The sequence below is a fragment of the Rhinopithecus bieti genome, unplaced genomic scaffold (genome assembly GCF_001698545.2).
Source record: "Rhinopithecus bieti isolate Rb0 unplaced genomic scaffold, ASM169854v2 scaffold_65275, whole genome shotgun sequence".
Taxonomy (NCBI): Eukaryota; Metazoa; Chordata; class Mammalia; order Primates; family Cercopithecidae; genus Rhinopithecus; species Rhinopithecus bieti.
In genome coordinates, this window is record NW_016826376.1 from 97,656 (window position 1) to 119,286 (window position 21,631).

At 37.2% G+C, this 21,631-nt stretch overlaps 1 long non-coding RNA gene across 5 annotated transcripts in view; it reads left to right on the plus strand.

Moving 5' to 3' along the window:
• LOC108522963 (uncharacterized) overlaps positions 1–21,631 on the plus strand; it is a 104,486-nt gene that overhangs the window by 49,916 nt on the left and 32,939 nt on the right. For 4 of the 5 annotated variants that reach the window (XR_001883655.1, XR_001883656.1, XR_001883652.1 and 1 more), the window contains one exon: positions 3,903–3,995. This is a non-coding gene — a long non-coding RNA (uncharacterized LOC108522963). Of the gene's footprint in view, positions 1–3,902; positions 4,000–21,631 lie in introns of all 5 variants that reach the window. The other variant, XR_001883654.1, reaches the window with a different exon arrangement.

Genomic DNA, 21,631 nt, shown 5'->3' on the forward strand with positions numbered 1-21,631 from the left:
ATTAAACAGTGTCACAGTAAAATTATGTACTGTATCATATAATTTGGCCCTATGTATTATAGGCTTAAATGTTAAATTGTGATGTGAATTTACAAGGTAAATTGCAACAATTTTAAAAATTAGGCTTTGGGATATATCTTCACATGTCATTAGCATCACCTGTTAATTTGGCCTACAAACTTCTTCCATTTTCTTCCCCTACACTGTGTAGAAATATATGTTCACTCTCCTCTTTATTTAAGGGTACTTTGGTGAGAAAATTTGAATAATATTATTCTAGAGACATTGATCCTGGGGGGAGGTATTTCAGCACTGTGAACGTGATAGAGCCTGGCTGATTACTAGGGGTGAGTCACGTGAGTTCTTAGTAGACGAGAGCTGAGAGAGAGCTGTGAAAGTCTGAACAAGAGTACAGGTCGCTTAATGGTGCCATAAAGATGAAATTCACTAGTCAAGAGTCAAAGATCCTTGAATTCAGGAGCCTCTAGCAGAAGTCCAGGGCAGTAATCGCTACCCGAATGTTTTCATTGACATTTAATACAGAAAGCCCAGACATAAGTGGATAAGCCCTTCAGAAGCTGAAAGGCTTCTGTTGGTCTCTAATCCATGTACTTTATTGTCAGTATCTGGCAGAGACTCATCTTTAGGTCCATACAGAAGCCTGGCATAAAATGCCAGGAACATGAAAAAATTGAAACCAAATGGCTCAATTTCCCTCTTTGTAGTTGCTACAAAACTCTGAAAACTGGACAAGGACTCTAGTCTGATGATATGACATGAAATCAGCCCACTCTTCACTTCCTGGTGAAGTATTCACGGGAGAAACAGGCTTCAGCTGTCATGAGAATACCATTTAGCCAGCAATGCTGCTGAGAAGTACCATGGAGAAAAAAGGGATATTGTCCAGTGTGAGTGAAAAGCCACTGAAATTAGAGGGGTTCTATTTCTCATCAGCTCTGAAATACTTGTTTTTATTCTTTCTTTGTGCCTGTTCCTCCACTTACTAAATTGGAGGACGTGATCCAAGAAAACGCCATGGAAAGAAAATGCTTGGTGCAAAAAAACCTATTTGAAAATAACACTTGTAGGTCCATTTTATGGACATTTATAAATCTTTTCTTCAAAATTAGTGGAATTATAGATAAAACAAGTAAGAACATTTAGCATGGTCACTAGAATCAAGTTGATAGCTTTATTATATAAATTAAAACCCAGTTAGTTGAATTAATGCCTGCAAAGTATTTACAAAGAATTGTTTTTAAAGAATATCAACTGAGACTAAATCCCCATGTTTAAAGTAAGATACAAAGTTTAAGAACACCTTCAGATAATATTTTAATTTTAAATTGAATCTGATGTACTTACTATTGAAAATAAGACATTTTAGTCCAAATAGACAAATAATTCTAATTGATTTTAAAAGATATACTATCCTTTACCTCTTATCTCTATTCTTTATCTATGACTGATGTTCATGCCATAATCTAATTCTGTATAAATGGTGACAAGCCCATAAGCTGTTCAGTTCATGTGGCTTCTCTCACTTTATCCAAAATAAAAGCAGACTTTAAATTGGGACTTTCTCAGCATTTTTCACAGACAATTTCAGCACAGTGAATTATAAATCTGGGTAGTTATTTGTTTCTCTGTTGCTTAGCCCCACTAATGTCCCAAGTTAAGTAAATCGGATACTAACCTAAAGATTCTCTCATTAGCAAACAACATATAACCCTTTGAGCTGAATTCTCCACCATTGAAATACTAGGAAATCATAGCATTTTCCTCAATAGGCCATTGAATTTCCCAGCATTTTCACAAAGGAGTTCTGTCCATTTGACCCATCCCTGCCACTTGATAGTTTGAACTTAGATGATTAACACACACACACAGACACACACAACACACACACACACACACACGTGTGCCTCCTTCATTTACAACACCAAACTTAAGCATCCCTGTGTGCACAGCCAAGGCTCTTTTCTTACCCATACCTACTAATAATTTTATGAGTTAGAAGCAACAAAAGAAATTTAGTGTTTGTGCCCTTATCTAATCCATATTTACTGCACAGATGTCAGGAGTGATCAGATGGAAGAAAGAAGAGATATATTTCTTTGTATGCTAGAAGAAAAAATTTAGATTTGGGTCTCGATTTTCTATTTTTGTATCCTTGAAATATAAATGCAATAATGCTGGCATAAAATGATCTGGCTGCTCTTTTCAATAAACAGTGAGATTGTTAGCCAGCCATTTCCCAAGCTTATCTTGAAGGTGAAAAAAGAGGTATTAAAAACAATAACAACAGTTATCTCACAGCTGTATTGCACCTTTCTTCAGAAACTCTTAAAACATTCTGGAAATTATGGTCCAAATATTGTGCTCAGCACCTAACCATCTTCATCTAGTCCTCTCAGTGAGAAATATAACTACGTAACAGTGGATAGAAATGATCCTCCAAATGAATACAGTTCATCATTTTCTCACAAAAATACAACTCTTTTGGACGGGTACACACAATTCAGAACACCAAAGGTGTTTAAAACCTGAGGGTTCCTTCCCAGGAGTTTCAGACTTCTGGTTCCCCGGGTTGAGTGCAATTTATAAACATTTGCTTCTGCACGTATTTGAAAGATTTGAAATTTTTATGTAAAGTCTGAATTTCCAGCTTATCTCAAAAACATTGGAGGATGTGGCAATACATCCCATATGGCAGTAATTGGTTATATCTGAGTAGCAGTCTTCCCCTCTTTAGTAGTCCAAGGCTGCACACTCAGCAGTCACCTATTGTCCAACATTTGCTTCACTATTCACTTCTACTGTAGCTCCTTCTCCTTACCCCTGGAAATAAAGCTAAAGCCCTAGTTTTAATCTGTGTAGACATACTACCTTCCTTAAATAAGCTGCTTTTCTCCATGTGCTCCATAATTATGCTTCAAAGTATAGTTCTTGAGATGACATTGGGCTGACAATTCACATTGCCTGGATGTAATTAATTATTTCAGCAGATATTTGTTATCTATGCAAGGCAAAAAGCTGGGAAGTGTAGAATATATGGCAATGGATCAGACAAGACCATGTTTTTGGAAAGTCGCTTGTGCGATAACGAAAACAAAACACAAATAGAAATTTCAAGGCAGTCATGTACCAAATCTGTAAAAGAAGTATCTAAAAAAGCTAGAGGATTTCAGGAAAAGGAACCTCAATTTTCACTGAAAATGGGTGATGGAGGACTTAGTGAAGGTTTCATCAATTACCTTCCTGAGAAGCAGACTCAGATGGAGGTTTACTCAGGGGTCTTATTAAGAATGTTCTGGCTGGGCACGGTGGCTCACACCTGTAATCCCAGCACTTTGGGAGGCCAAGGTGGGCAGATCACAAGGTCAGGAGATGGAGACCATCCTGGTTAACACAGAGAAACCCCGTCTCTACTAAAAATACAAAAAATTAGCCGGGCATGGTGGCAGGGCGCCTGTAGTCCCAGCTACTCGGGAGGCTGAGGCAGGAGAATGGCGTGAACCCAGGAGGCAGAGCTTGCAGTGAGCCTGCATCAAGCTACTTCTCTCCAGCCTGGGTGACAGAGCGAGACTCCATCTCAAAAATAATCTTAGGATCAAGACCTGTACGGGAGTGAAAGAAGCAGGACTGGGCAGAGGGAGATGTTGAACCAAAATGCAGTAACAACAAAAGACTTCAGCAGACCCCACGGGAACTTTGGAACTGGAATGTCCTTCAGAGTTAATCCATATTGGCGCAAGTGAGCCATACCCTTATAACCCACATTGGTCAGTCAACATATGTGTTAACTAATAGGAAAAGATCCTGGCTCCCACCAGCCCCTTCCTCTTCACTTTCTGGACTCTGGTATGGTAAATTTTTCTTTATATCTCACTCCTATCCAGTATACATACACGGCTGGACCTCCCTGACACATTGTTTCAACTTACGGCTCTGGCTATAAAGATGAGGAAACACTCACTCTTCCAATGCAATAGGTGGGTAAGTGGACTTGGATGCACTTTTTGCTCATGTTCAGCCATACCTCTCTATATCAGTTTCATCTCTGTCCTTCTCTTGTTCTTGCTTACACTCTTTGTGGGCATGCCTGAATTTGCAGATTCATAGTGTAAATCCAACATGTGAGATGAACATCCAAGTTTGGTATTAGTCTTGCCTTCTTTCAGCCAACTTTTACCAGAAAGTCCCACATTGGAGAGATATTTATTTTTTATTATTTTGCTAACTCATTGACATTTCTCTGTGTATGGTCTATCAGTCAGAGTGCCAGAGTGGAGGAGTGAATGGCACCCCGACTTTAAGGACTTGATGTATTTGAGTAGGATTATGAATATCGCTCTGAGTTGTGAGGCATGTTTTTGTAGGCATTTTATACCACCAGCTTAGAGAGATCCTCACTGGTCATGAGTGAGGCCATGTGACAATACATAAATTTTCCTTGATAACAATAAATAACAATTTGTAACAATAAATAACACCTTGATAACAATAAATAAATTGTCCTACTTATCAATTATTGACCACTTTCTATAACAGTAGTCAGTGGAATGGGAAATTTGTAAGTATCATTTTTAATTCTTTTGTCAACTCTTTGAGAAAAATAATATTCCCCTTTTATAGATGAGTAAATAGAGAGTAATAAAGAGGTAAAACTTGCTCATGGTCACATAGCTAATAGGTTGAAAGCTAAGGTTCAAAGTCTAGTGGTCTTCTCACTCCTCAGCCTTAGGTCTTTCTCTACTGCCTTTGACAGCAGTGATATCGTTTGGCTCTGTGACCCCGCCCAAATCCCACCTTGAATTGGAATCCCCATAAACCCCAGTGTCAAGGGTGAGACTAGGTGAAGGTCATTGAATCATGGGGTGGTTTACCCCGTACTGTTTTGTGATAGTGAGTTCTCACGAGACTGATTGTTTTATAAGCATCTGGCATTTCCCTGGCTGGCACTCATTCTCTCTCTTGCCATCCTGTGAAGAGGTGCCTTCTGCCATGATTGTAAGTTTCCTGAGGCCTCCCCAGCCATGAGAAACAGTGAGTCAATTAAACTTCTTTTCTTTCTAAATTACCCAGCCTCAGGTATATCTTCATAGCAGCGTGAGAAGAGATTAATATAAAGAGTAATTGATTATTGAGTCCCTATTAAGTGCAAAATTTTTTTTACATATATCACCTAACTTAATATTTACAATAACCCCAGGACATTTATAATTGCCTCTTTTACCCACATGGAAAATGAGGCTAAGTAAAGGAACTTGCCAAGGATCAGTCAGCTGGTAAGTGGAGGTGCCATGATTCAGTTCTAGGTCTGACAGTTCCCTTCTACTCTGTCTCATGGTCTGTCTCTCTTTGGTGAGGAGAGAAGTCACATAGGCATGGTCATTACATCTCTACAATCTGTAATCCCCTTTCGGGGAGAAAGCAAAATCAGCAGTTATTTTGTAATGGAATCAAGACTATATATCATACAACCCCTGAAAGGATGCCACAGAGTGGCATACTTGGTTGCTTTCTGCTTGTGCTTAAACATCAGAATCTAGACATGAAGTCCAGACTTTCTTCCTGGTCAGCTCTATTTCTCCACTAGTTAAGTCAAGTCTGTCTAAGATAGTCTCTCTCCCAGGTTCTGCCTCCCAGGTTCAAGTGATTCTCCTGTCTCAGCTTCCCAAGTAGCTGGGATTACTGGTGCGTACCCCCACGCTAGGCTAATTTTTGTATTTCTGGTAAAGACGGGGTTTCACCATGTTGGCCAGGCTGGTCTTGAACTCCCAACCTCAGGTGATCCACCCAATTCAGCCTCCCAAAGTGCTGGGATTACAGGCAGGAGCCACCATGCCTCGCCTAAAACTGGACATTTGTAGAAGACAGCACTGAGATAAATACACCAGGTATGCTTAATCATTATACTTTACTCACCAGTAAAGTGGGGATATTAATAATAATGCCTGCTTCCTGGATTTATTATATACATATTATATGAGGTAATATATGAAATATGTATGTTTAGAACACTTCCAGGTAGAGTAAGGCATCAGTTAATGCAACAAATTTCTATCATCATTGCAGTTTTGTACATAAACAAACAGGGAAGGTATCTAAAGTTCTTGGCATAGTGTCTAGCAGGAAGTAAATATTTATTATTTTTAGATCTTATTTTATACAATGTTGTAATGGTTATCTTTATCATGCTTACCTATCCTATATTTGGGTCAAACACACAGTGGTTACTCAGTAGATGCTTGCATTTCATGAGTCGTATTTTGTTCTCAAGCATTTACTGAGTGACTCTTACATCAATCTTTGACTTTCTGGAATGATTGTTGACAAAAGGTCATCAAATATATTGTCTACACTAAGTGCTATGTAAGAAGGTTAATGTCAGAAGCCAATGGCTTAGCAGTAAACCAGATTTTAGGGACCTCTGCCTCCCTACCAGATTGAAGTTGTCTTACATGCCCTGTAGGAGCAGAGCTCCCTGGATCCCTGGACAGACTCCAATATTCTCAAGGCAGATGGTCTTCACTGCACAGAGGCATAAGGAGACTCATCAGCACCCACAAGGTTCTGTACAAGAGGACAGGAATATGGGAGAAGGAAAGATCAAACCAATGTTTGTAATACCTACTGAACCTATTACCAAGTCGCTACTGTCCTTCGGACTCAAATTTAACCCCTTCAAAAGAGCCTACAAACCTACAAACCTTCACTAGCACTGGAGGTGAAATCAGGGGAAATACTGTAGTAGTTCATATGTCAGGGCCTTCCTGATATTCACCAGAATGAGGCCTCAGAACATTCAAACATCATTCAATGTCCTTCCAGTCAAACAGAATAAACAATCATGATTTCAGAGGTTTTCCATGATCATTGTAAAACCTGAGATCTTAATAAAACTGATTCACAATATGCTATGTGAAAGAAGCCAGACACAAAGACCACATATTACATAATCCCATTTATATTATATGTCTGGAATAAGAAAATCTATGGAGACAGAATGTAGTATGGTGGTTGCCTAAGGCTTGGAGGGAGGAGAAGGAATAACTGATAATGGGCATATTTATTTTTAGGGTGATTAAAATTTTCTAAAATTATCTGATGGTTGCATGACTCTTTAAATATACCAAAAGCATCTAAGTGTACATTTTAAATGGATGAATTTTATAGTATGGGAATTACATCTCAAATGAAATTATTAAAAAAGAAAGATCATTTGCCACATATTAATGAAGCATCAATAAAGGACACTTTATAGTAAAAATAATAATCAAAATGCATAAGGATCATAAATAAATAAATAAACAAATAAAGCCAACCTAAGATTTTATCAAAAACCATCATTTAAAATCTAGGCCTGAAATTCAACGCACACTTTGTCTAATTTGAATTGGGTTCCTTATTTCAAATCTTTAGTTAAGGTTACTTGAGAAGAGAATCTGAAATCACAAAAGGAAATCAATACCACAGTTGACCAAGGCCAGGTTCAATAATACTGCCCACATTTGAGTGCAGTGAGGGAAAACAGCATTCATTAGTCATATAATAACTACAAGGCCTCCCGCTTACTCAGAAATTCCTCTAAGGAACACAACCATTTCCCACCTATTATTTTCTATTGATTTTCACAATCTGTCAAGAGGCAGAGTAGGAAAACGAGTTATAACCAAAGAAGGTGACACCAGAGAGAGCAGAAGTGGGAAACCCTCAACAGCTTTGTAGCCGTGATGGCAGATGGGCACGCAATCCTTTCCTTTTTTTTTTTTTTTTTTTGAAACGGAGTCTTACTTGGTCACCCAGGCTGGAATACAGTGGTACAATCTCTGCTCACTGCAACTTCTGCCTCCTGGTTCAAGCAATTCTCCTGCCTCGGCCTCTAGAGTAGCTGGGACTACAGGCATGCACCACCAGGCCCAGCTAATTTTTGTATATTTAGTAGAGATGGGGTTTCACCACATTAGCCAGGCTGTTCTTGAACTCCTGACCTCAAGGGATGCACCCGCCTCGGCCTCCCAAACTGCTGGGATTACAGGTGTGAGCCACCGCATCTGGCTGGTATGCAGGGCTTTCAACTTGCAGCTGAGTATATGAGAGCTGGAATTTCATTTGCTTATCTGAATCCTGTGTCCAAGGGAATTTGAAGGGAGATTATTAGATTGAGTGTCCCATCTTTATCATCATCATTTTGTAGCATATATACTAATACCATTAAAATCCTAGCTCAACATTTTCTACAATTAATGATTATCATAGCTAACATTTATTTTCATCATTGGGGACCTCTCCCCTGAGTAGTCAAGATTCCCAGGGGACTCCCTATATATCAAGAACAGACAGAGCCACTTCCTTTGAACATGAGAAGAGACTTGATACACGTAGTGTTTATTTAGTGCTAAGCTCTATAAGTGCTTTACATATATTATCTCCAATATAATGAATCTCATACATAAAATCTCAAAACAATTCTATGGAGAAGGTATTTTCATTTATTATATACATTTTACAAATTAGAAACTGAGGCATGAAGCAGCTTAAGAAGTTGTATAGGGTCATATGGCTATGGAATGGTAGAGGGGAAATTGAACCAAGGAGGTGTGTTTTTTAAGTCCTTACTCATAACCTCTATGCAACTTGCTTTCATAGGAGAGGAAAGTTCTTTCAAAGGAGAACATTTTGACCTAGGTTTGTATTGTTCACAGAGATTCCTTACTTCTAAATTGCAGTAGGGGTGGGGTTTCTGATGACCATTATTTCCCTAGTCCTACATTTTTTTACCCCATCAATGCCAAATACCATCAATTTTGAATTTTTTTTGAGGTCATTATATTTATCAAGCTTTTGAGATCAAAAATTGCTGGAATACATATTAGAAGAAAATTCTTGATCCTATTGAGGTCTTAAAAATCTCATGTTTATGTACTTATTTTTTTCAGTTTGTTTATTGAATGTTCTGTATATGCCTGCTACTGTTCTAGGCACTGGGGATAAAACATGAATAAGACAGGAAAAGTATCTGCTCTTCTGTTGTTTTATTCTGATCCAGTTTCCCAAACTCTACCACTATGGACATTTGGTGGCATATAATCCCTCATTGTAGGGAGCTGCTGTAACTATTGTAGGGTGTTTAGCACTTCTCCCATTCTGATAAACAAAATGTTTCCAGACATTGCTAAATGTTACCTAGGGGGGCAAAACCACCCCCACCCCCACCCCTGCCCCAAGAAGCACTGTGAATCAGATTAAAAATAAAGAAATAAATTAGCAAATGAGAAAGTATTCTGCAAAGTATTACAAAATAATAATATATTAGGAAGCAACTGTGTGGCTACTTTAGTTTGGATGATCAGGATGACCTTTTTGAAGAGCTCGCTTCTAAACTGAGATCTGAATGTCAATAACAAAGATTATGGAAAATAGTATTCCAAGTATATGTTGAATCCAAGGCAAAGGCTGTGAGAAAGCTGTGAGCAAGCTATAAGCTTAATTTATTACAGGGTCAGAAAGAAGGCTAACGTGAATGAAACAGAATGAGACAGGAGAGAGCAGTTTAAAGTGAAGTTATAGAAGAAAAGAGAAGACAGATTAGGCAAACCAGGATAAGGAATTCTGATGTAATATTATGCGACGTGCAGCTACAAGAAGGCATCACACAGAGAAGCAACACAACATGGTCTATTACGTGCAGGGAGAATTGTAGGAAGATAGCAGTAAAAGCAAAAAAAAAAAAAAAAAAAAAAAAAAAAAAAGCTAGATAGTTGCAGTATTTCAAAAGGAAATAACAGTGGTTTGGACAAAGATGGTACTAGGAGTGATGGAGAGAAGTGAATTATTTGAGTGAATTAGTGAAAAAATTTTTGACAGTACTTGCTGATGGATTGCGTGTAATAAAGGAGAGAGAGATCACATAGATTAAACTCACTTTTTTGGTTTGCTTCTGTTTTTTATTTGATCTAGAATACCTGAATGGATGATTAATTCAGAAAATTAAAATGAAGTTGATCTCTGTGCCTGTTTTTGTACAAGTGCCATGCTGTTTTGGTTACTGTAGCCTTGTAGTATAGTTTGTAGTCAGGTAGTCAAAGTCCTGAGACTTTGCTGAAGTTGCTTATCAACTTAAGAAACTTTGGGGCTGAGATGATGGGATTTTCTAGATAACTCAGAAATAAGACAATACATGTACAACCATCTGATCTTCAACAAACCTGAAAAAAACAAGCAATGGGGAAAGGATTCCCTATTTAATAAATGGTGCTGGGAGAACTGGCTAGCCACATGCAGAAAATTGAAACTGGACCCCTTCCTTACACCTTATACAAAATTAACTCAAGATGGATTAAAACTGAAATATAAACCCAAAAGTACAAAATCTTTACGAAAACATAGGCACTGGAAAAGATTTCATGATGAAAATGCCAAAAGCAATTGCAACCAAAGCAAAAATTGACAAATGGGATCTAATTAAACAAAAGAGATTCTGTACAGCAAGAGAAACTATTATCAGAGTGAAGAGACAACTGACAGAATGGGAGAAAAATTTTGCAACCTATCAATCTGACAAAGGTCTAATATCCAGAGTCTACAAGGAACTGAAACAAATTTACAAAGAAAAAACAAACAACCCTATTAAAAAGTGGGTAAAGCACATGAACAGACACTTCTCAAAGAAGACATTTATGTAGCCAACAAACATATTAAAAAAGCTCAACATCACTGATTATTAGAGAAATGCAAATCAAAACCACCATGAGATACCATCTCATGCCAGTCAGAATGGTGATTATCAAAAAGTCAAGAAAAAAACAGATGATGGAGAGGCTGCAGAGAGATAGGAATGCTTTTACACTGTTGGCTGGTATGTAAATTACATCAACCATTGTGGAAGACAGTGTGGTGATTCATCAAAGACCTAGAACCAGAAATACTATTTGACCCTGCAATCCCATTACCGGGTATATACTCAAAGGAATATAAATCATTCTATTATAAAGATACATGCACGTGTATTTTTATTGCAGTGCTATTCACAATAGCAAAGACATAGAATCAACTCAAATGCCCATCAATGATAGACTGGATAAAGAGAAATGCGGTATAATATATATATATATATATATAATATATAATATATATATATTATGGCATACTATGCAGCAATATAAAGGAATGAGATCATATCCTTTGCATGAAAATGGATGGAGCTAGAATCTATTATCCTCAGCAAACTAACACAGGATCAGAAAATCAAACGCCACATGTTCTCACTCATAGGTGGGAACTGAACACTGAGATCACATGGACATTGGGAGGGAAACAATACACAGTGGGGTCTGCTGGGGGTTTTGGGGAGGGAGAGCATCAGGAAAAATAGCTAATGTATGCTGGGCTTAATTCTTAGGTGATGGGTCATTAGGTACAGCAAACCACCATGGCCCAGGTTTACCTATGTAACAAACCTGCATATCCTGCACATGTACCCTGAACTTAAAATAAAATAATGCTTAAAAAAACAAAGTCGAAGAGAGAGGGCTCAGAACTAAGAGCTCAGTTTTGAGCACATGTTAAATTTGAGACATCCACTAGATATTCATATAAAGATATCATGCAGGCATTTGAAATTATGGGAACTCAGAATTAGAGATAGAGTTTGGGAATATTAGCTTAGTTAGTAGATGATATTTAAGTTATAGGTCTGGATTAATTCATCTGTGAAGACTCAAATGAAAGAGAAGGTCAAGGGACACAGGACAGAATATCAAGGCTCCCCAACATTTAGAGTTGAAGCCTAGGACAGAGAGAAAAAATGCAGAAGATGAAGAGGAAGAACCAGCAATAGATACTAAAAAAGGGTGGCAAGATGGCTGAAACAAATTATTCACAGGAGTATAAGGGACTCCTTGAAATAAGCTGACACACTTAGGGAAGTTACAAAAGAAAGTCTTTATGTAGACAGCTCATAACTGAAATGATTTTGCCCTAGGATAACTGTTGAATCCCTAATTTAAGAACAAAAATGAGGGTGAATCCTGGAGTGTGCTTGCTAGCCTGCAATGTTTGTATCAATCTGTTTAATATTATGGTGCCTTAACCTTAATATAAGTTAACAGATCACTTAGTATATGGAAGCATTATGCTAAGTGCCTCTTAATAAACAGACACTATTTTTATTCTCTCAACTAGTCTAAAAGAAAGTATTAATATATTAAAAATAAACATGGAAATAAGGCTTACTATGAGTCCAGCCCTGTTCTAAGCACTTTACGAAAATTAACACATGTAATCATCACAATACTACTATAATATAGGAACTGTTCCTGTTACAATCCTCATTTTACAGATATGGAAACCGAGGCAGTGAAAAATTAAGTTGATTTTCCAAGTTCAGCTAGTAAGAGGTAGAATCAGGTTTTGAACTCAACAATCTGACTCCGTTCTGTGCAATTCACCACTAAAAGACATTGCTTCTGTATAGTACTTTGCTGTAGGCATTTTATAAATGCCATAAAGAACTACACTAAGCCAATTTACAGATGAGGAAACTAAGCCTTGTAAAGGTTGGGTTATTTCACCAAGATCATTTGGCTAGTGAGTGGCAGATCTGAGTTTTGAACTTAGATCTCTCAAACACCAGTGCCCTCACTCTTGAATATTAATAACAAGCACCATACTATGCAAGATATAGAGAGAGAAACCAAAGTTACGAGAGAAAAAATAATTTCCTGGTCTTCCTTCTTTAAGTTAATGTCAGAAGTGAACACAGAACTCAGATGAAGGCTCTAGCTAAAAGAGCATCTCTTAGTCCATTTTGTGTTGCTATCACAAAATACCTGAGACCGGGTAATTATAAAGAACAGACATTCATTTTCACAGAATTGGTGGCTGGGAAACCTGAGATCACGGCTCTTGCTATCTTGTAATCATCAGATAACAAGAATATCTGATGAGGATCTCCTTGTTACATTCCCACATGGCAGAAGGCAGAAGGGCAGGAGATAGTGAACCCACTTCGACAGGCCCTTTTTATAGCAGCATTAATCCATTCATGAGGACAGACCCCTCATGACCACAAACACCTCCCCACAACCCCCACCTCCCAATATTGTTGCATGGGGGATTAAGTTTCCAACACATGAATTTTGGGGAACACATTTACTGGCAGAAAGCATGGCATTAATCTTAAAAGCAAATCCCAATTTCCTTTCATTTCCTCTGTAAACAAACCTCCAGCATGATACTAAGTTTTCAGTCCACAAGCATGCATACTCCACTCCTCCATCACAATTCCTGCTTCCTACCACAAAGGAGCTACCTGGAGTCAGGTGTTTATTTTCAAGGAATCCATCTCATTCTTGGAATGGGCCATTCTCCATCCCTTTACCCTTAGCGACTTTTCTTTTTGAACATTTCGCCTCTGTAATAAAATATCCACCTTTCATGCCACTTCTTAGAAGATAGTACGTGCTCAATAAATATCTCTTAAGTAAATAAATAAATGTCAGAGTTGCTGTATAGATCAAATCAGATAATGCCTACAAAGTACTTAGTTCTGTACCTGAAACATAGTGACTACTTGATAAATAGCAGCTGCTGTATTATTATTCTTACTGACATTCATGTTATTTTTGTTGTTGTTACTGACATTTGTTAAAGGAGGGAAAAAGTAGATACATAGCACAGCCCCAAGTATACTCCAGTTACTACAAATAATTCATAGAGGAAAAAAGGGAGGTGGCTTTACTTCTGCCTAGTAGGGTGGCAAGTAGGGAGCTCAGAGAAGGCTACAGCTCAGTATGGCACATCTTCTTCTCAGCATCTCCTAAGTATGAATTACATTAATTATCAGATTTATGCTGGGTTTTATACGCAAATAAATTGAGGAAAACAAAGATTTACTTCAAATAATTGTTTAGTAACATTGTGATTTTGTTTATTTCAATTACATAGTTATAAAATCGCTATTTTATTTACTATAGATGATTGGATATATGTAAGAAAATTGAGATAAGCAAAAAATATTAAAATGTTGTAATATTAAATATTTTGGAAATACACATAAATAATATTATTTTATATATGTATGTAAAAGCATACATACTTTGTGTTACTAAACTATTATTCAAATATTTTGTAGAAGAAATACATATATATTTCTATCTGTATATAGATATAATTTTATCTACATATAGATGTACTTCTATCATTATATAGATATATTTATTTCTAAATGTGGATATGTTTGTGTATGTATGTGTATACAGAGTGATAGGAGAGAAATATGCATACATGTTTGATAGAAAAATTCTGAAAGGAGATATATATGTATTTAAATGGATATCTATATATCCCTTTAAATTTACTTATTTATTTATTTGTTCTACCACAAAAAAACACACACACACACAAACCGATGGAAAACCCTCTGATTTCTTTCTTAGAACATGCTAGGGTAAAAGCTACACTTAATTTGAAAATCTTTTACTCTTATCATAGTACCTTTCTCTTGTATCTTCATTGAGCAAGTAACAGAAAATAACAAAATTCCATGATATCACTGACTGCATAAAATACTAACATCTAAAAAATAGGAGAAAGTTTTCCTCTCAATAGAACTAACTTGCTATAATTTATAGATAGACATATAGATAGATAGATATTCCTTTAAATACATATATATCTCTTTTCAGGATTTTCCTATCCACTATGTATAATACTTATCTCCCCCCACTCTGTGTAGACATACACACACACACACACACACACACACATATTCACATCGCTGTAACTCAAGTTTGGCTTGAGATTTTTGTGGTTCTTAATAACTCTGTGTATGTGGATAGGTCCTTGGGCCTACTTGCCATCTGGCAAGCATCTGTTCTAGGTTAAAAAGTAGCAAGGCCTCCAAAATACTGCAATTGGACCTTTACTTTTCTCCGATCACTCCCTACCCTTCTCTCATTCTCAGTTGTGAACTTTTGGGTGGGGCACTACTACTGTTTCTAGATGAGGAATGTACCACAGTCTGAGCCAATCGGCAAAAGGCATTTCCTTGCCACTGTGATTTGTTCATGAATTATGCACATATGATCCACTTTGGGCCAATAAGTGCATCTCAGGACATGGCAGGAGCTGCCTCTTTTGTGTCAGACCTGAGACCACCATATGGCACCTGCAAATGAAAGCAATACAGAGGCAAAGTTTACTGAGAGACGATAAAAATTCCAACAATTGATGGTAATTTTTGAGTCCCTGCATCTGCATCTGAGTAAGTTTCACTCTGACCTCTTTAATTACATAAGCAATAAATTCCTGTTATTAATTTATCTAGTTTAAGCAAAGTTTTGCTTATGTACAATAGAAATAATTTTAAAATAACAAGTACAAATCATAGAAGCCAAACTTGAGTTTTGATGCCAAAGTGCTTCTGCTTGAAAAGAAATTCCTTTTTGGTATAAATCAAACGGGCACAGGGAGTCAGCGTACTCGGACTTAGGCCAGCCAAGAACACATGGCCCATTAGAACAAACGATCCCATCTGTTTCCTGTGGGAAAGGCTTTTCTTTCTGTATGTTTCAAATACTCTCTGCATTCAGGGTCTTTAAATGCCAACCGTTGTTCTAGTTCCTCAAACTCAACAAGCAAATAGAAACTATAAAATTTTGATGAACATCAATCAGAAAAGAAAATCTTACAACCAGATTACGAGTCCCCTCATAAGAGAGTTGCATTTGGAAGAGAGACTTGTGTGATTCAATATACCAAAAAGTTATTTCCCCACCTGTTCTCATCAAGCTTAATGAATACCTTACACATAAAACAATCCCTTTTGTTACCGCATTCTATGTCTTGGCAAGCTTCAGACTTACCAGGTCCATTAAAATGGTACCTTCTGCACAGAGCGCAACAATAATGTCTGGGCATCATTGTCATCAAGCCTTTCCCAAATGAAAAGACAAATTCTGTATCACATAAAGTCATCAGTAAACCATCTTCAGAAACTAGAGCAAAGAGAATAATAATGTATTCAGATATATTCAAGAGACACACAAAACGAATACACACGCTGTTTTACAGTATCTACATTTTGAAGGGAACACTTTATATCTATTTTAAAAGCTTGTTGTGTTCTGTAATCTCCCTAGCCTTTCACACCCATAGCAATTTGTCCGCACCTTTCTTGTGGTATTTATTACTTGCTACTTTTATTATCGTTATATGTCTATAAGTCTTATCTTTTCTACAAGAATGTGGGCTCCTTGAGGGAAGAGATTCTGTTTATCCTCATCTCTCAGGCATGGCATAGCACAGTGGCTTGTAGACATGGAACTTCTGAAAATAAACATTTAAGTATGTTTTTTAAAAGCAGGGCAAACCTGGATGGAGACAGAAAGCTTTTTTACTTAAAGGAGATTGGGTTAAAAGAAAGTTGTAAGAGTTGAAAATTATAGTATTATAGCTCAAACGTCAGTAAATAAATTTATTCTTCATGTAAACCCAATTATTCATTCATACATATAAACTCATTCATTAATTGAATATCTATAAAAGCTATTAAAAGATCAAGAATAGAAGAGAAATTATAGCCAGCTAGTTCTATAGAGAGAAAACTTGCTCCTTTTCTTAGATCTTAGTATTGTATGTAGTCAGTGATATGGAATTTTCTTATTTCCCTGTTATTCTTCTTGCTCAATTAAGATGTGAGAGAAAGCTAGTATGATAAGAGTAAAGGATTTTCAAATTAAATGTAGACTTTTACCCTAGAAAGTTATAAGGAGAAAATTGGAGGGTTTTCCTTCTGTTTGTGTGTTTGTTTTTTGTGATAGAATAAATGTAGAGAAGAAAAAAACTGAGAGAAAGAGAGAGAGTGTATGTGTGTTTATGTAAAATTCTAAATTACCAAAGAACAAGAGACAGAATTATGTGTGAGTCCTGGAAAGACTTCTGAGCCTAGATGAAAGACACCAGCTGGCAAAAGAAATATTTCCCTTAAGCCTGTATAAAAATACCTGGATTAAGAACAGTCAGCAATTAGTGAGATAAGAATACCAAGTTGTACCTTATTCATAGGTCTTAAATACATAAATAGTTTAATGCATTGATATCTTCAATGTCCACACTTTTCTACTTGAAACTGTGGTTGTATTTATTTATTTCCCCTTGTTCACATTCAAAAAGAAATTATTAGACTCAGGTCAAATGAAATTATTAAAATACAGTCAAAAACAAGAGGCCAATAATGGCAAGAGACAAAAAGAGATCCTAAAACATTAGCTGATAAGGAGTTACTACTGTCAGAAAGAACACTTTCCTGGATGGGTGCCGTGGCTCACGCCTGTAATCCTAGCACTTTCGGGGGCTGAGGCAGGCAGATCACTGGAGGTCGGGAGTTCGAGACCAGCCTGCCCAACATGGCAAAACCCCGTCTCTACTAAACATACAAAAGATTAGCCGGGCGTAGTGGCAGATGCCTGTAATCCCAGCTACTCAGGAGGTGGAGGCAGGAGAATTGCTTGAACCTGGGAGGTGGAGCGTGCAGTGAGCTGAGATGGCACCACTGCATTCCAGCCTGAGTGACAAGAGTGAAACTCTGTCTCAAAAAAAAGAAAAACAAAAAGCAAACAAAAAACTTTCTTTTGAATTTGTTCCCATTCATGTGAATATTTTTAAATCACATACTCCACCAGTATAGAGAATAAAGAAAATATATTTATTATTATTTAAGTAGAATCCTTAATTTTATAAATGGAAAATAAATACATTTGTGTTCAGCAAAATAACCATATTTAAATCTGTTCTAATCAAAAACAACGTAAAAGCATTTTCTCTAATTTCTCTGTGCAGGTAGCATCGTAGTCTGCAGTTCAGACAGACAAAGAAACATTTTATTTTTTTCTATAGAAGCATAATTATCTTTCAAGATCTGGATAATGTCTTGAAATCTCAGCCAATTTTATGTTTTTCCTCTCTCCTCCCTGAGGAAGTTTCCATATTCTGATGTTCTGATAAGTTTTGTGTAGGCTACATCAGTCAAGGTGGGGATTCTGTCCTGTCGTGTCATGTCTCCATATAGGTATCTAATGCTAAGTCCTTCATTCTGTTTCGGCTTTGGTCATTAGGTCCCCATAGGTAGCTACAGAGACGTGCCTCATTCCCATTTACGTGAACCATACAGGTACAGAGTCTTTGCGGCTTTGGTGCAATGTTTGGTGTTAGAGAAATATTTCAGCTTCTGGGACACTCTGGGGCGTTCTCTGAGGCTTCAGAAGAACCTCATTGGGTTGGACTAAGCATTTTCTGGAAATATTGCTGCTTCCTAGAGTTCAGCTTAGGTGAATCTATTCTAGAAAAGATGGTCATGGTCATAGAAGGGATGGGGTTGCAAAGCGTGCTGGGCCAGCAGGGAAGTGAAGCAGATTTTCTCTATTTCATATTACTCCAAACATTTTTGTCTGTGTTTGGAGCTCTCTCAATTACCTTAAGCTATTTAGGCTTTGAATGAAAGCCAGGAAGAGATTGGCAGGCTACCTTTTTTATTTTTTCTTTCCAGCTTGCCACTTCCCTCCCCTGAGGCAACAGCCCAGGATGTCCTAGCTGTTTGAATAAGAAAGTTCAGGACGATGGAATTATCAGGAGGGGTGAAGAAACACATCATTTAGTATTCCAGAACTTTCCCAGGAAATAAGAAAAAATGTCTGTGAGGTTATGTAGAAGAAAATTAGCATAAAGTTGTGGCTAGGTAGAAGAAATTAGCATAAATTAGAATATAACAGTCTGATTTTGCTGATCTTTTTGCCTCTAAGCAATCCTATAAAACTAAACTTTAAATCTCTTTAAAATAGAAAAACTGGTGACAAAGGTATTCTTTTCTACTGCATAGTTTTCCTTGACTTTCTGGTATGCCCTAAAACATCCTTAGGGATAAATCTTTATTGTCTTCAATAGACCACACTATTAAAAGTTAAACTTTTTCCTCTGTGAAATATATTCAATACTAATAACTGGTCATTTTGACCTTGCCCTTGGGTAACTTGGTAAGTCATGCATTTAGTTTAGTTTTGTTTTTTTTTCAAACTCCTTTGCAAATTAATTCCTTACAAACCAATGTAATATATCCGGTGTTAATTTCAATTACAGTTGATAAATTCCTTCACAGAGAAAGTGTCACTAAAGTCAGACAATGTCTTTGTATGTCTTCTGCATCATGCAATATGGAAACTTTCTTATTGATTAGATCATTTTGTTCCACATTCATTACCATATAAATGCAAATTTGTACTAGTCTGGGAGGTTATGAATAACTTGACAAAGTTGTAACTTAGAGATTGGTGAGTTTTCCTTTTATTTGAAAATGGTTCAAGCATATGGAGCACCCATAAGCTTCTAATACTGTGTACGAACCATCCACCTGGACTGCCTCTGTGTAGTAAACATGCACCAACATGCTCTGAACATCTCTTACATGTTGGTCATTGTCTACTTTCAGGGAGCCTGCCATTCCAAGGTAGGGAACTTGTGTCACCAGTCACCCCTGCTACTAGGGTACACATATGTGATCTAGACTTTGCCACTCCCATGTACCTGAGCATACTGGGTTCTGAAGGTTATAGACACATACTTCTGAGCATGTGACAATTGGTATTCTGGCAGCTGTGATGGGGGTGGCACCATGTTTCATGCAGGTAGCAGTGGCAGAGCTTCTGACATCCAGAACTGAGTATCATGGAAGCCAAACAGTAACGAGGTACAATTTCCCCCATAAAGGCCCTTTTGGTTAACTAAGAATTGTTAACCAAATTAGTAGCTCAAGAGTCTGGTTTTCATACCCTCCTGGAGAGCCATAAGTTACAAGTGATCTTTCATAAATTACTTTACTGGTTAAACTAAATGTTGTTTGCAATGCAAAACACTTTTATAGTTATTAAACAAATAATTAATCATAAAATATCACATTTCTATGCAAAATAAACTAATCTTGTTCATTTCAACATGCTAAATTTGAAACGCTAGACACGTTTTGCATTCTAGCGGACACGGTGACCTAATCTTAGTAAGCTAATAGATTTTCAGTTCTTTGTTTATACATTTGGTGCACATATTTTTGAGTTGTTGAAAGGAGGTTGTGTTTATAGGCATATTTTTTATTACTAGTATTTCCATTTAATACAGTACAGTGGAAAATGCAACTGGCCTGCCTAATACAATCACCCTAAACACTAAGGCATTCATTATGTGAGCAATTATTGAATGCTTTCTATGTACAAACTGTAGCAAAGAAATGCATGAAATTAATACTAGGAGATAGTCTCAGTTTTCAAGCTGTCACTATCACAGTTTCCTTGGATTAAGAATGGTATCCAAACTAGAAAAGTCTTCGTTATACCTCTATTATTTCTACTTATTTCTCAAATTAATTGCTCTTTCCATAGAACTTATTTATTACTAAGGCTAAGGAAAATAACCTATTCTGTTCCTGTAGGCCTCACTGGTAGTATCACAAAACTTTGTGTTATATTTTAAAACAATATTACTATTCATCTCCCACGGACCATATTAACATAAATGTCCTTTGGGGAAACAACCAAATAAATCACTTATGTGTCTCCAACCATGGTCATGTGTCTTACAAGAATCCCAGAGCCAGCCACCCATCCTACTCTCATCCAAACCAAACCCTGCTTTGTGGTATCAATAACTAATTACATTAAAGTTCTGCATCAGTAACATAGATTGATAGTTTCATTATAGCATTTAATTAGAATTGTTTTTAATTTTTCAGGAACAAACGGTGTAAAAGGTGAAAGAACAGCTGTTGTAGGTCACATGGAAAGAACATGATGGAGTGACAAAAAATAAACTTTGCTAGAAAAGCCAAGTGGTATTTAAGTCTTTGGGAATGCCTTATGTGAAGGGAAGGAAGTCAGCCATCTGTCATATTTCATCTAATCAATGTCTCTGAACGTTATCACTAATGTTACCTGTGTGGTATGCACAGGCAAGGGCAAGAGGAAGTACTTGCAGAAACAAGGTCTGCTCTGGCTCAGTAAATTCTATTTCCTATAACATGGCACCACCTTAGCTTCTAGGAATATGAAAGGGATCTTTGATCCCTAATGTAGCTCCTTCTTGGATAGAAAATAATAATCTTCAGGTATTAAACAAACTTGTAACAGGTATGACTATTGTTTTTTAAAGGGATAACTGGAGTAAAACTCTTGCCATGCTTTAAACTGATGTTAAACTGATATCCTCTTTAAAGATGGAAAACTGGTCAGGTACGGCGGCTCATGCCTGTAATCTCAGCACTTTGGAAGGCCAAGGCGGGTGGATCACCTGAGCTCAGGAGTTCGAGACCAGCCTGGGCAACATGGCAAAACCCTGCCTCTACAAAAAATACAAAAACCTAGCTAGGCATAGTGGTGAGTGCCTATAGTCCCAGCTACTTGGGAGGCTGAGGTGGGAGGATCACTTGAGCCTGGGAGGCAGAGGTTGCAGTGAGCCAAAATTGTACTGCTGCACTCCAGCCTGGGTGACAGAGTGAGACCCAGTCTCAATAATATTTTTAAAAATTAAGATGGAAAAGTGTGACACACACACAAACACATGTTGTATATATCATTAAGGAATT